Below are 13529 nucleotides of genomic sequence, written 5' to 3'. Positions count from 1 at the left end.
CCCCCCATTCATCACATATAAGTTGGTTCTGTCTGGTTGCTTTAGAAATATTTTTATAAGTTGGGATGGGCTTGATGTTCGAGTCGCTGAACACACAAACAAACGGCGCGCTCTGCAGGAAGTACAGCCATTGATGAGCGCCCCATAATGCACTGTGATCTTGCTTTTGCCTCTTTGGTCAATCATGGCTCAGGGGCCATGCCCCACACTATATAAGGCTGCTTACACGGCAGCCGTGTATAGTGTGTGTTAGTGGAGACAGGCAGGGTAGTTGGATTGTGTGTTCAGCCAGTTTAGTGCAGTCAGTGTAGTGTAGTGTTGTGATTCTTGCAAATAACACAGTGTGGTGGTGTTATATATACCAAGTGTTGGTATACACAAAATGTCTGTGTCACCCCACTGATCCCAATTTGTTTTCCATTTTTTTTTTTTGCAGCATCGGGTGCTGTTGCTGCATTATTAGAACTCCCTCATCTGTGTCTCAGTAGTTTTCTTTTTTTTTTATTTCTTTTTTTTGTGACATAGCAGCACTAATAATATTTAGGGGCATAATTGCTGTCCCCCCCCTTCTGGTTCGCAGGTGCTATTCCTCCTGCGTCAGGAGTGGTTTATTTATACATTTTTTATTAAATTTTTTTCTGGAGTAGCAGCACTAATAATATTTAGGGCATAATTGCCATCCCCCTTTCTGGGTCGCAGGTGCTATTCCTTCTGCATCAGCAGTGGTTTTCTTTATTTATTTTTTTTGTGATATAGCAGTACTAATAATATTTAGGGGCATAATTACTGTCCCCCTTCTGGTTCGCAGGTGCTATTCCTCCTCCGTCAGCAGTGGTTTATTTATTTTTTCACTTTTTTGTAGAGCAGCAGCACTAATAATATTTAGGACATAATTGCTGCCCCCCTTCTGTGTCGCAGGTGCTATTCCTTCTGTGTCAGAAGTGGTTTTCTTTCCTTTTTTTTTTACCATTTGATTTTTTTGTGGCGCAGCAGCACTAATAATATTTAGAGCATAATTTCTGTCCCCCCTTCTGCATTGCAGGCATTCCCCCTCTGTGTCAGCGGTAGTTCCCTTTTTTTTTTTTTGGCTTTCCTAATTTATATATACACAACTTCACAGATGAGGCAAACAGCACACAGTATTCTTTCAGTGCATGCAATCAGGCCATCTCAAAGGTCTTATATAGAAAAAGAAGTCCTGGGATTGCTGCACTTAAAATGTATTTGAAAAAGGTTCACATACAGATAAATTGCATATTGTTCATATCACAATGGTCTCGGGCTGTAAAGAGGGGCGCAAGCTTTACAGCCCGAAACCATTGTGATATGAGCAATATGCAATTTATCTGTATGTGAACCTTTTTCAAATACAGTTTAAGTGCAGCAATCCCTGGACTTCTTTATATATATATATATATATATATATAAATAAAACGGTTTATAGTGCACCAAGCACAACAGTATTGCACCCAAGCACCATATTCCCTTCCCATACTCTAATAAAAAGTTAAAAAAATCCCACCAAAAAATAAAGACATACATTGTTCAGGCTTCACCAACACCCAAGGCCCGCTTTTTTTTTATTTTCACATTTTTAACAGCAGGGCAAAAAATAAATAAAAAATGGTGCGGGTCTCCCCAAGAATTCATACCAGACCCTTATCTGAGCATGCAGCCTGGCAGACCAGGAAAGGGGGGGAGCAAGCACCCCCCCTCCTGAACCATACCAGACTGTTTGCCCTCAACATATGGAGGGTGCTCCCTTTTGTCCGACCTGCAGTTTGACAATTCTTATATAGGTAAGGGGCGGGGCCACCTGGCTACATTAACCCGTGGCACCACCCCCTTCTGACATTGTGTGATGTCACGTGACACCAGAAGGGGCGATGCCACCTGGCAAACAGCGGGATGCCTCCCAAGAGGCAAAAGCGTTTCTTCTATTTTTTATATTTTCTGGGTCCGGCGGGCGTTTTTCTTTTTTAATAAAGGAATTGTCAAAAACTGTTTCCTGTGTTTCTTACTTCTTGACACTTTTTTTGGTGAATGGGTAGGGATATGATGTACCCGATACCCATTCACATGGGGGGCGGCAGGATCTTGTTTAAGGGGGCTTCCAGATTCTAATAAGCCCGCCACTCGCAGATCCCAACAATCACAGCCCAGGGTTGTTGGGAAGAGGTCCTTATCCACATCAAAATGGTTCAACAAGTTTCTTTGGGGTGGGGGGCCTGATATAGACTTGGGGGGGACCCTACGTCGTTTTTTTTTTTATCTGTATTCCGGGGAGCCGGCAATAAATTACAGCCACAAGCAAGTTTAAATGATTTTTTTTCCTTTAGAAATGTCAGTATTGCTGCAGCAGGCTCCATACATCGTACAGATGTGCCACTTTACAGGCAGACTAAGGGAACCCCCCAAGCACTATATTTATAGGAATTTTTAATTTTAATTGTTTCACTTTAAGCATCAATAAAATCACTGCTCCTTTAAAAATGACTGTTTTAAAAAACAATATTTGCATTGATACATATCCCCAGGGCAGCACCCAGGTCCCCATACACTTTTATGGCAATAACTTGCATAGAAGCCTTTAAAATTAGGACTTTTGGTTTTTCATGTTCATGTCCCATAGAGTATAATAGAGTTTGCATGTTGGCTAGAATTTTTTTCCTGTTCCAGATGTTCTGGTGCGAACTGAACAGGGGGTTGTTTGGCTTATCACTAGTTATAGGGTGCTTCAGGATTAAAAGTGCAAAATAAAAGTAGCACTCTTTAACCTTCAATCATTGAGTAGATGAAATTAAGTGATTGAAGGCAGTCTACTCTCTGCAACTATTACAAGGTAATCCAAGAGGTCAGTTATAACTTGGTTTTTCCTTATTTCAACCACATCAACTTTTTCAATAGTGTTTATTCTGTTCAATTCCACTATCTGGAAAAAAATAATATGATAATTTACTTCCCCTTGTAGATTAGCAAGTTAGGCTTTCTATTTTGTAAATGTAGTGCTGACAGCCTTTTACAGAGGATAGTAAAATGCTGACATAGTCCCTATCCCACTGTCTAATGTTTCTACCACAATCACACACAAGGAAGGATCAGTTTTTTGGTGGAGGCCACTTTGTCCTCTGGTATGTATTTGGATAGTGGGGGCACACCAGAGCAAACAAACAGACATGGCGAGAATATAAACTTTTCCACAGAGACTGTGTTCTTAGTAGGAATTAAGATCTTAGATCAAAAAAGGCAAACATTCTAATCTTATAGCCCCTGTAAAACCCTATCAGAAGTTCAGAGAAATAAGATTGCATCAGTGATTAACCCATAATAATAATATCAAAGAAACGTTGACAGTCAAAGAAAAGCTGCCAAAGACAAAAATAATTTATATGTCCCGTCCCAAACTTTGCAGAACTTGCTGACTGCATGCCTAGCTTGTAAAGTCAAAATGAAGGGCTAGCCATCTCTCATATCCCTCACTGAAATCTTGGTATAACTGCCCCAAAGGCTGTCACCCCTCCGGTAGAAGGAACTTGCCCTTGTTCCTGAGCAGAAAGGCCTACTTCCTGCATGCCAATCTAATCACCCTGGTAAATAAATAGAAGATGACTCAAGAACCTGACAGGAAATGAAAAGATTGTCCACTTTCCTTATGTCTTTGACCTTTCCATGTACATGGTTAGCAACTTGTGTAAGGACCTGAAGTCTTCCTTCTGTGTACTCAGTGACTCCATGTGAATGCTTGAATGCTATTGAAGCAAAGGATGCCTGTTCTAGTGCTTTCAGAGCCAAGCCTAAGTCCGATGAAGGGAACAAGGATTTTCTTGGTGGTCGTATATAGATTACAGCCTGCATGATGCCTTTGTTCAATGGCTCTTCCACTCATCTGCAGCTTGAAAGAGAGGATAAAGGCAGAGTCCTGTACTTTAATAGAGCTGTATGGCAGACCAACCTAAAGCGCTGATTGTAAAAATGTCCAGGCTATTGGCTAGAGCTGGGGACAATAGAGGAGAACATTTTGCTGAACAAACAGAACAAGCTTCATATCCTCTTTTATGTAGCGTTCATGGTCTTGACCAAGCTCTGAACCACCTTGGATGAGAATTCCTGCACCTCTAGTCTGGCCGATTCAATAGCCAGGCTATTAAGAGTCTCACTGGATTGGGGTGCTGCCATTGACATGGGCATAAAAGATCTTGTTTGACTGAAAACGGGATTGGTAGTGTGGTAACATCTGGGGGGCAATGAAAATTAAGTGAAAGTGGATAGTAATGCGCTTCAGTAGTAAACCAACAATATTAATGTGTAAAACAATCAAATCTTGTAGGTGCAAAAATACACAAAATTGGAGGACTTCAGAATCATGTGTAAACAAAATACAGTTCATCAATAAAGTCCATAATCAAACATGTGCAAATAATATGTTCAGTGGTGAGTCCACATTTAAATGGTGACTGTGTTCAAATTCCAACGTAGTGAATGGCCTTGTAACGCTGAGCGCTCCAGTCCCTGCTTCTGGACCGGAGCGCTCGCAGCGTTCGTTCCAGATCCACTCACCTGTGCCCACTCCGGCTCCCTCCTCCGCTCCCCGCTCACATGGTTCCCGGAGGGCGCGCCCCTGCACCATAGGGCGCGCGCGCGCAGGTCGTTTGAAATTTAAGGGGCCTGTGCACCAGTAATTTGTGCCTGGTCCAAACCTCCCTTGCTGTTTCCTGTGACCTGTGACCTGTTTCCTGTGACCTGTTTCCTGTGACCTGTTTCCTGTGACCTGTTTCCTGTTTCCTATATAAGTGACCTGCCCCTTCCAGCCATTGCCGGATCTTTGTTGCCTTGTTGCCTTAGTGAAAGCGTTATTTGTGTAATCCTTTGCCTGTTGCCGAACCCTTTGCTAACGACTATCGCCTCTGAACCTGTGCTGCCTGCCCTGACCTTTGCTACGTCTGACTACGCCTCTGCCTGTCCCTTTTGTACTACGCCTATATCAGCAGTCGGTGAGGTTGAGCCGCTACCAGAGGACACGACCTGGTAGTTACCGCCGCAGCAAGCCCATCCCGCCTTGCGGCGGGCTCTGGTGAAAACCAGTAACTACTTAGAACCGATCCTCCGGTACGGTCCACGCCAATCCCTCACTGACACAGCGGATCCACTCCCTGCACCGCTCCTGCTACCAGTCCGGACCCTGACAGTAAGATCCGGCCATGGATCCCGCTGATGTGCCTCTGCCTAGTATCGCGGACCTTACTACAGTTGTGGCCCAGCAGTCGCAGCAGATCGCTCAGCAAGGTCAACAGCTGGCACAGTTGACCGCCATGCTGCAGCAGCTTCTTCCAGCACAGCAGCAGCCGCCTCCACCGCCTGCATCTGCTTCACCACCGCAGCCTGTGGCCGCCGCCACTTCTAGAGTCCGTCTGTCCATGCCGGCCAAGTACGACGGTGATCCCAAGTTGTGCCGCGGATTCTTATCCCAATGCTCCCTTCACCTGGAGATGTCGGCTGACCAGTTCCCCTCGGAGCGAGCCAAGGTGGCATTTGTTGTTAGCCTGCTTTCGGGGAAGGCCCTGGCCTGGGCTACACCACTTTGGGACCGCAACGATCCTGCCACTGCCAGTGTCCAGAGTTTCTTTGTGGAATTCCGGAGTGTTTTTGAGGAGCCAGCCCGGGCTGCCTCAGCAGAGACTGCGTTATTGAACTTGTCCCAGGGGAGTTCCTCTGTCGGAGACTATGCTATTCGTTTCCGCACCCTGGCTTCGGAACTCTCCTGGAATAACGAGGCGCTCTGTGCTACCTTTAAGAAAGGCTTGTCCAGCGCCATAAAGGACGTCCTGGCCGCACGAGAAGTCCCTACCAACCTGAGTGACCTCATCCATTTGGCTACCAGGATTGACCTGCGTTTTGCTGAGCGACGAGAGGAACTCCTACAGGAAAAGGGAAGTGCTCGTCCCAGGCGCTTTCCTCGTCTGGCGCCTATCTTCCAGCCTCCACCGCAACCCTCTTCTGGGCCTCCCGCCGAGGAAGCCATGCAGGTGGATCGGTCTCGCCTGACCACACAAGAAAGGAACCGCCGTAGAGACGAGAACCTCTGTTTGTACTGTGCCAGTACTGAGCACTTTCTAAAGGACTGTCCTCTCCGTCCACCGCGTCAGGGAAACGCTCGCACCTAGTCAACGTGGGAGAGGCGTTGCTAGGTGTGAATACCTCCTCTCCACGCATTACGGTACCCGTGCGGATTTCCGTGTCCGCCAAGATCTCCTTTGCTGCCTCTGCCTTTCTGGATTCCGGTTCAGCCGGTAACTTCATCGACGCCTCGCTGGTGAACAAGTTCCACATCCCTGTGGTTTGTTTACTGAAGCCCATCTTCATCTCCACAGTTAATGGAGAGAGACTCGACGGTATGGTGCAGTTCCGTACAGAACCCCTCCAGATGGACATCGGAGTCCTGCATTCTGAGCGATTGGAGTTTTTTGTGTTACCCCATTGCACCTCAGAACTCCTCTTGGGTCTGCCCTGGCTCCAGCGCCATTGTCCCGTTCTGGATTGGACCTCCGGAGAGGTTCGAAGCTGGGGTTCGGCTTGTTTCGGCAGATGTCTCAAGTCGGTACGAGTCAAGTCTGCACCTGTTATTTCTCCTCCTCCCGGTCTGCCTGAACCATATGCGGATTTTCCAGACGTTTTTTGCAAGAAACAGGCGGAGGTGTTGCCTCCACATAGGCCATATGACTGCCCCATTGACTTGCAACCTGGCACTACGCCGCCTAGGGGAAGAATCTATCCTCTCTCCCCTCCAGAGACTCTAGCCATGTCAGAGTATATCCAGGAGAACCTGCAGAGAGGGTTTATCAGGAAATCCTCTTCTCCTGCCGGAGCAGGATTCTTCTTTGTTGCGAAGAAGGACGGTACCCTTAGGCCTTGCATAGACTTTCGGGGTCTCAACAGCATTACTGTAAAGAACCGTTACCCTCTTCCCCTGATTACGGAACTCTTTGACCGGTTACAAGGCGCCAAGTACTTCACCAAGTTGGATCTCAGGGGGGCCTATAACCTTATTCGCATCCGAGAGGGTGACGAGTGGAAGACGGCTTTTAACACCCGAGACGGGCATTTTGAGTACTTAGTCATGCCTTTCGGGCTCTGTAACGCTCCAGCGGTCTTCCAGGAGTTCGTTTACGACATTTTCCGAGACCTGCTCTATACCTGTGTCGTGGTCTATTTGGATGACATCCTCATCTTCTCTACTAACTTGGATCAACACCGTGCTCATGTCCGCTTAGTACTCTCCCGTCTCAGAAAGAACCGTCTCTACGCTAAATTTGAAAAGTGTTTGTTCGACCGTACCAGCCTGCCCTTCCTGGGCTACATCATTTCTGCCAAGGGACTACAAATGGATCCTGCCAAACTGTCTGCCATCCTGGACTGGCCTCGTCCCTCTGGCCTTAAGGCCATCCAGCGATTCCTCGGATTCGCAAACTATTATAGACAGTTCATCCCGCATTACTCCACCCTTGTGGCACCAATTGTAGCCCTAACCAAGAAGGGGGCTAACCCGAAATCTTGGCCGCCCCAGGCTGAGAAGGCCTTCAGCGCTCTTAAGTCTGCCTTTGCCACCGCCCCAGTTCTGTCCAGACCGGATCCTACTAAGCCGTTCTACCTGGAAGTAGACGCTTCCTCTGTTGGTGCTGGTGCTTTGCTCATGCAAAAGACTACGAGAGGCAAGTCGGTTACTTGCGGGTTTTTCTCTAAGACTTTCTCTCCCGCTGAAAGAAATTATTCTATTGGGGATAGAGAATTACTCGCCATCAAGCTGGCCTTGGAAGAGTGGCGGCATTTACTGGAAGGATCGGTACATCCCGTGAACATCTACACGGATCATAAAAATTTATCTTACCTCCAGTCTGCTCAGAGACTAAATCCCCGCCAAGCTCGCTGGTCTCTATTTTTTGCCAGATTTAACTTCCGGATCCACTTTCGTCCAGCGAGCAAGAACCTCAGGGCCGATGCCCTCTCTCGTTCGTCTGATGTCACAGGAGAGGAAGTCAAGCCACAGCACATTGTGCCCCCGGAATGTCTGGTCACCGTGGCACCTATAGATTTGCGTAACCTCCCTCCCGGAAAGACCTATGTTTCTCCCCGTCTTCGCCTAAAGGTTCTTAAGTGGGGACATTCTTCTCTTCTCGCAGGACATCCTGGCGTCCGAAAGACTCTACAACTTATCTCCAGGAGATATTGGTGGCCATCCTTGGAGAAGGACATCTCTGAATTTGTACAGTCCTGCTCTGTATGTGCCAGAGACAAAACCCCTCGCCAAAGACCCGCCGGCTTTCTCCAGCCACTTCCCATACCAGAGACCCCTTGGTCCAATATCGCGATGGACTTTGTTATGGACCTACCACCATCTCATGGGAAAACGTTAATTTGGGTCGTCGTAGATCGCTTCTCGAAGATGGCGCACTTCATCCCGTTGCCAGCCTTACCATCCGCACCTCAGTTGGCCAAGCATTTCCTCCGACACATCTTCCGGTTACACGGCATGCCTTCACATATTGTCTCCGATAGAGGAGTCCAGTTTGTGTCCAAGTTCTGGAGGGCTCTCTGTGGAGGGCTTAAAATCAAGCTGGATTTCTCTTCTTCATACCACCCCCAAACCAACGGACAAGTAGAGCGGGTCAACCAAATCTTGGGCGACTACCTTCGCCACTTCATTTCCTCCCGTCAAGACGATTGGGTCGACCTCCTCCCGTGGGCGGAGTTCTCCTATAACCACAAAGACTCTTCCGCCACCAACAAGTCTCCCTTCTTCGTGGTTTACAGTCGTCATCCTCTGCCTCCTCTGCTGTTATCCTCCTCCTCCGGTGTACCTGCAGTGGATGACCTGGTACAAGACTTTTCTGCCATCTGGCGTGAGACGCGCCTGTCCCTCTTACAGGCCTCATCCCGCATGAAAATCCAAGCGGACAAGAAACGTCGGTCTCCTCCTGTCCTGGTTCCTGGGGACAGAGTTTGGCTCTCCTCCAAGTACGTCCGCTTCAGGGTTCCTAGTTACAAGCTTGGTCCTCGTTATTTGGGACCCTACAAGGTCAAGAAGAGGATCAATCCTGTGTGTTACCAACTCCATCTCCCTCCCTCCCTTAAAATTCCCAACTGTTTTCATGTCTCCCTCCTCAAGCCTGCGGTCTTTAATCGCTTTTCCCCCAAGAATCTTCCTCCCACGCCTGTATCCGGTACTTCGGATGTCTTCTCCATTCAGGAGATATTGGCCTCTAAATTGGTCAGGGGGAGAAGATATTTTTTGGTGGACTGGGAGGGCTGCGGTCCTGAAGAGAGATCCTGGGAGCCAGAGGAGAATATCTTGGACCGTAACCTCATCCTCAGGTTTCTGGGTACCAAAAAGAGGGGGAGACCAAAGGGGGGGGGGTACTGTAATGCTGAGCGCTCCGGTCCCTGCTTCTGGACCGGAGCGCTCGCAGCGTTCGTTCCAGATCGACTCACCTGTGCCCACTCCGGCTCCCTCCTCCGCTCCCCGCTCACATGGTTCCCGGAGCGCGCGCCCCTGCACCATAGGGCGCGCGCGCGCAGGTCATTTGAAATTTAAGGGGCCTGTGCACCAGTAATTGGTGCCTGGTCCAAACCTCCCTTCCTGTTTCCTGTGACCTGTGACCTGTTTCCTGTGACCTGTTTCCTGTTTCCTGTGACCTGTTTCCTGTGACCTGTTTCCTGTGACCTGTTTCCTGTTTCCTATATAAGTGACCTGCCCCTTCCAGCCATTGCCGGATCTTTGTTGCCTTGTTGCCTTAGTGAAAGCGTTATTTGTGTAATCCTTTGCCTGTTGCCGAACCCTTTGCTAACGACTATCGCCTCTGAACCTGTGCTGCCTGCCCTGACCTTTGCTACGTCTGACTACGCCTCTGCCTGTCCCTTTTGTACTACGCCTATATCAGCAGTCGGTGAGGTTGAGCCGCTACCAGAGGACACGACCTGGTAGTTACCGCCGCAGCAAGCCCATCCCGCCTTGCGGTGGGCTCTGGTGAAAACCAGTAACTACTTAGAACCGATCCTCCGGTACGGTCCACGCCAATCCCTCACTGACACAGCGGATCCACTCCCTGCACCGCTCCTGCTACCAGTCCGGACCCTGACAGGCCTCTTACCATGTGTTAGACAAAACAGAGCCTCCAAATAAACTTGACAATGTGATAATAAAATAACGCCCAGTGATAAAGATGGACTCTTACCAGAGATGATGGAGGTAAAAACTTCAAGCAAAGTAGGTAGATGATCCCGTGTTAGCAGGACTGAAGAGGTGGAGCACTCTCCTTGAGGATCCTCCAGATCACATCCACCCACAGCATCCAGAAAAAAACTTGGTGCGGCTCAAGATGAAATGGCCCAAAGATGCATTCCCAAAAGAAAGAAAGTGACTAATAGTGCATTATCCTTTAAAACCAGTCCCAGTAGACGACCCCTTCTGTGGAAATGCGTCGGAAGGAGCTGGTCGCGCTGTCATTTTGTCACGATACCGTTCTGCAGACGGCCGTGACGTTCTTCAGCTTGTTGTATCTTTTTAACTTGGATTGCTGTAAGTGTATTTGCCTTTATTAAATTTGGTTTTAAAGGATATATAATCTTGCAGTAATTCTTTGTTCTTAAGATCTCTGGTTAATGAATGAAGCATTTGGCGACTCTACTCCCAGCTAACTGTCTTTGATGTTTGTCGCCCAAACCCTCCAAAAAAGGAGGCTATCCTAGCCAGATGTCTAGCAGTCTGCTCTGGATTTGATTCCATGTAAAAAGGATGTTTGAACTCCCTTCACTGTGATTTGTTAAATTTAAGCCTGGTCTATAAGATTTGGACTCCTGAACCCCTCTGAAGATCGAATGACTTGAGCAAAAAGACAGTTGCTTCCTCTTGTTAGACTGTGGCCACAATCGGAAAATTTTTTCTGTCACTCACTTCGCCCAGGGTTTTGCCAAACAACAACCTCCTATTATAGGGAATGTTACAAAGGGCTTCTGTGGAAACTTCATCCACCTTCCAGTGGCACAACCATAAAGCGCTCATCACTGTGACTTAATGCGCCAGCTCCAAAACTAGGTCTATTGAATCCTTGGTCAAAAGTCAGCAGCCAGGTTCAGGTCTTCCAGAACCATGCCCACTCCTGCAGGTTGTTGGAGTTGAAGGGGCCTTTCTGCATATACATTTTCAAAGTGTTCAGGTGCTTTTTCAATCCGATTTGCCATGTTACATATGCATTCCATACAGAAAAAAATGCAACATGTTCTCCTTTTATTTGACTGTACTGGAACACACTACACTGGTGTGACCTTGGCCATTGGAATCCATGGTAAACACTGTTCATGCATTTTTGACTTGATAATAAAAAACTCTTTGGATTGCATCTGGTGTGAACCATGTCCACTTTTCAATCCATAGGATCCCTAAAGGAATTGAAAGGCAAAAATAGTTACGCACCAGACGCTGGCAAGCCCCATCCACTCCTGGAAGTGCGTGGCTTAAACATGCATCAGTCAGCTTCATTGGATAAAGCTTGGAGACCTTACTGTAAATTGGTTCTCTTATCAGAGCTCTCCCATTCTTCATCAATGAGCTTTTAACTCTCTGTCATCATGGGAAAAGAAAGCCCTTCCTTTTCCACATTTGGAAATATCTGTGTGCTTTTGTGATGGTTGGGCGTGCGTTTTGACTGTGGCATGGATTTTTGCTTTATACTTTCCGCTACAGCCTCTAGGCTTTGAAATTTGTGTATCGGCTTTCTTATCAATTGTCATTTGAGGCAATCCATGCAAAATAATTTCCCGTCACTGCAGACTGCATGCAGGTCCAATATGCATCCAGGGCTGGGCAAGGCATCTTCTATTGTGCTGATTTAAACATATGTGAGCAATTGCCACATGAGCTGCTTGAGGAGCATGGAAGCCACCGTGTGTGCGAATACGAGGAATGCAGATTGTCCTGGTCAATGCCACCTCATCCCTTTAATCCAGGACACATAATAATTACACAGGTTCCGAGGCTGATATAATGCCCATAAGGCACCAAGTGAGTTTAATTACCACCTTAATCAGCCACAGAACCTGTGTAATTAATGTATGTCCTGGTTTGAAGGGATGAGGAGCAACCCTAGTGTTATGTTTTCTGGAGTGTTTGTGTTTAGGACTTCTGCTCCTAAAATAATGCAAAACACCATACTTTGCATTCCTTGAGCACTCTTTTAAGAAAAAAATGTCCAACGCTGCCCTCTCCTACCTTTTTCTAGTCTTCTGTGCCACTGACAGGTGTGGTGAGCTCATGTAAAAAAATATGAATAAATAAAAAAAATCATAATTCTCTTACCCAGAAAAAACAGGTACCCTGTTCCTATAAGACCCATCTGCTTTCATCCACTTACTTCAGAAGCAGCATCAGGTGAGGCCAGGCAGCCCTTCCAGAGGCAGACAGGAGACACAGAATCTGAGGCAAAAACCAGTCAGACTGTCTAACCCCTGGGAACACAGCACAGCACAGCAGGGGAACAACAGTAACAAGTCTTTACTGCACAAGAGAAAACTGGCAGGAATGCAGAGAGAGGAGAGAAAACCATTCCTCTGCCAGCTCCAAGACTGCTTGAGCTTCTGCTTCTGGCAGTTACTATCCTGCGCCGCCACGTCTGCCTGCCTCTCTATGAAATCATCCACCACCGCTCTCAGACTGAATAAAGCCAGGAGAGCAGTGCGGCACGCTGCCTATTCAAGACAGGAAAACCCCCCAATGGTGACATTGCAGAGCTTAGTAATACCACACCTGTAGTATATTTGTGCTATCTAAACAGCATTTGCCCGGCACAATGGGCAACCAGTTGTTAGGAGGGTTTACCATCCAACATTTAGGGTCTTCCAACTCCATGAGAGGCTGAACATGGAGGGGTAGGTTTTGCGCGGGGGGGGGGGTATCCTTGCAGCAACTAAAGTACGTACCAGCTGCAATCCACATGTGGCCTGGAGCATGACCAAAAAAGAAGAACACTTCAGTGGGGGAGGGACTGTCTTTTATTTAGCTAGGAAGAGGTGGTCCCGTGGGCTCCAGAGGAGCCGTTAACCCATTGTGTGTTGACCTCAGGTAGGGCCAGGAAAATAAGTATTATCTGAAAAGCCACTATAAATAAATCACTCATCGATTAAATTGTTTCTACAGTTGTGTTTAATTGGTAGGATTGCAGCATTATTTGGAAATAAATGTATTTAAATACAAACAACACTTAAATATGATATGTAAATTTTGCTTGGGCACTGATGAACCAAATCACTCGCAATGATGGCACTTGTAGCAAGTCTATCTTTTGCATCTTCAACTTTTCCTTACTGGACCATGACAAGGATGTCATCCTCTCTAAGCTGATTAGAATAATCATTTGTTTGTGTTACTTTATGCATAACCTAGCTATAGTAATAGCTAAATTATGCATAAATTAACACAAAGAAATTAGGTAGTGATGGAAATTTAGGTGGAGATACCCTGCCAATACAATTCCCAAAAAACA

At 47.1% G+C, this 13529-nt stretch overlaps 1 protein-coding gene across 1 annotated transcript in view; it reads left to right on the top strand.

Moving 5' to 3' along the window:
- Positions 1-13529, top strand: part of GALNT9 (polypeptide N-acetylgalactosaminyltransferase 9) — a 450947-nt gene that overhangs the window by 182042 nt on the left and 255376 nt on the right. The window lies entirely within an intron of this gene.

Source organism: Pelophylax lessonae (genome assembly GCF_965119305.1).
Source record: "Pelophylax lessonae genome assembly, chromosome: 1".
Classification (NCBI taxonomy): domain Eukaryota; kingdom Metazoa; phylum Chordata; class Amphibia; order Anura; family Ranidae; genus Pelophylax; species Pelophylax lessonae.
Note: the sequence above shows the minus strand (reverse complement) of the source record. Positions and strands in the feature narration are given on the sequence as shown.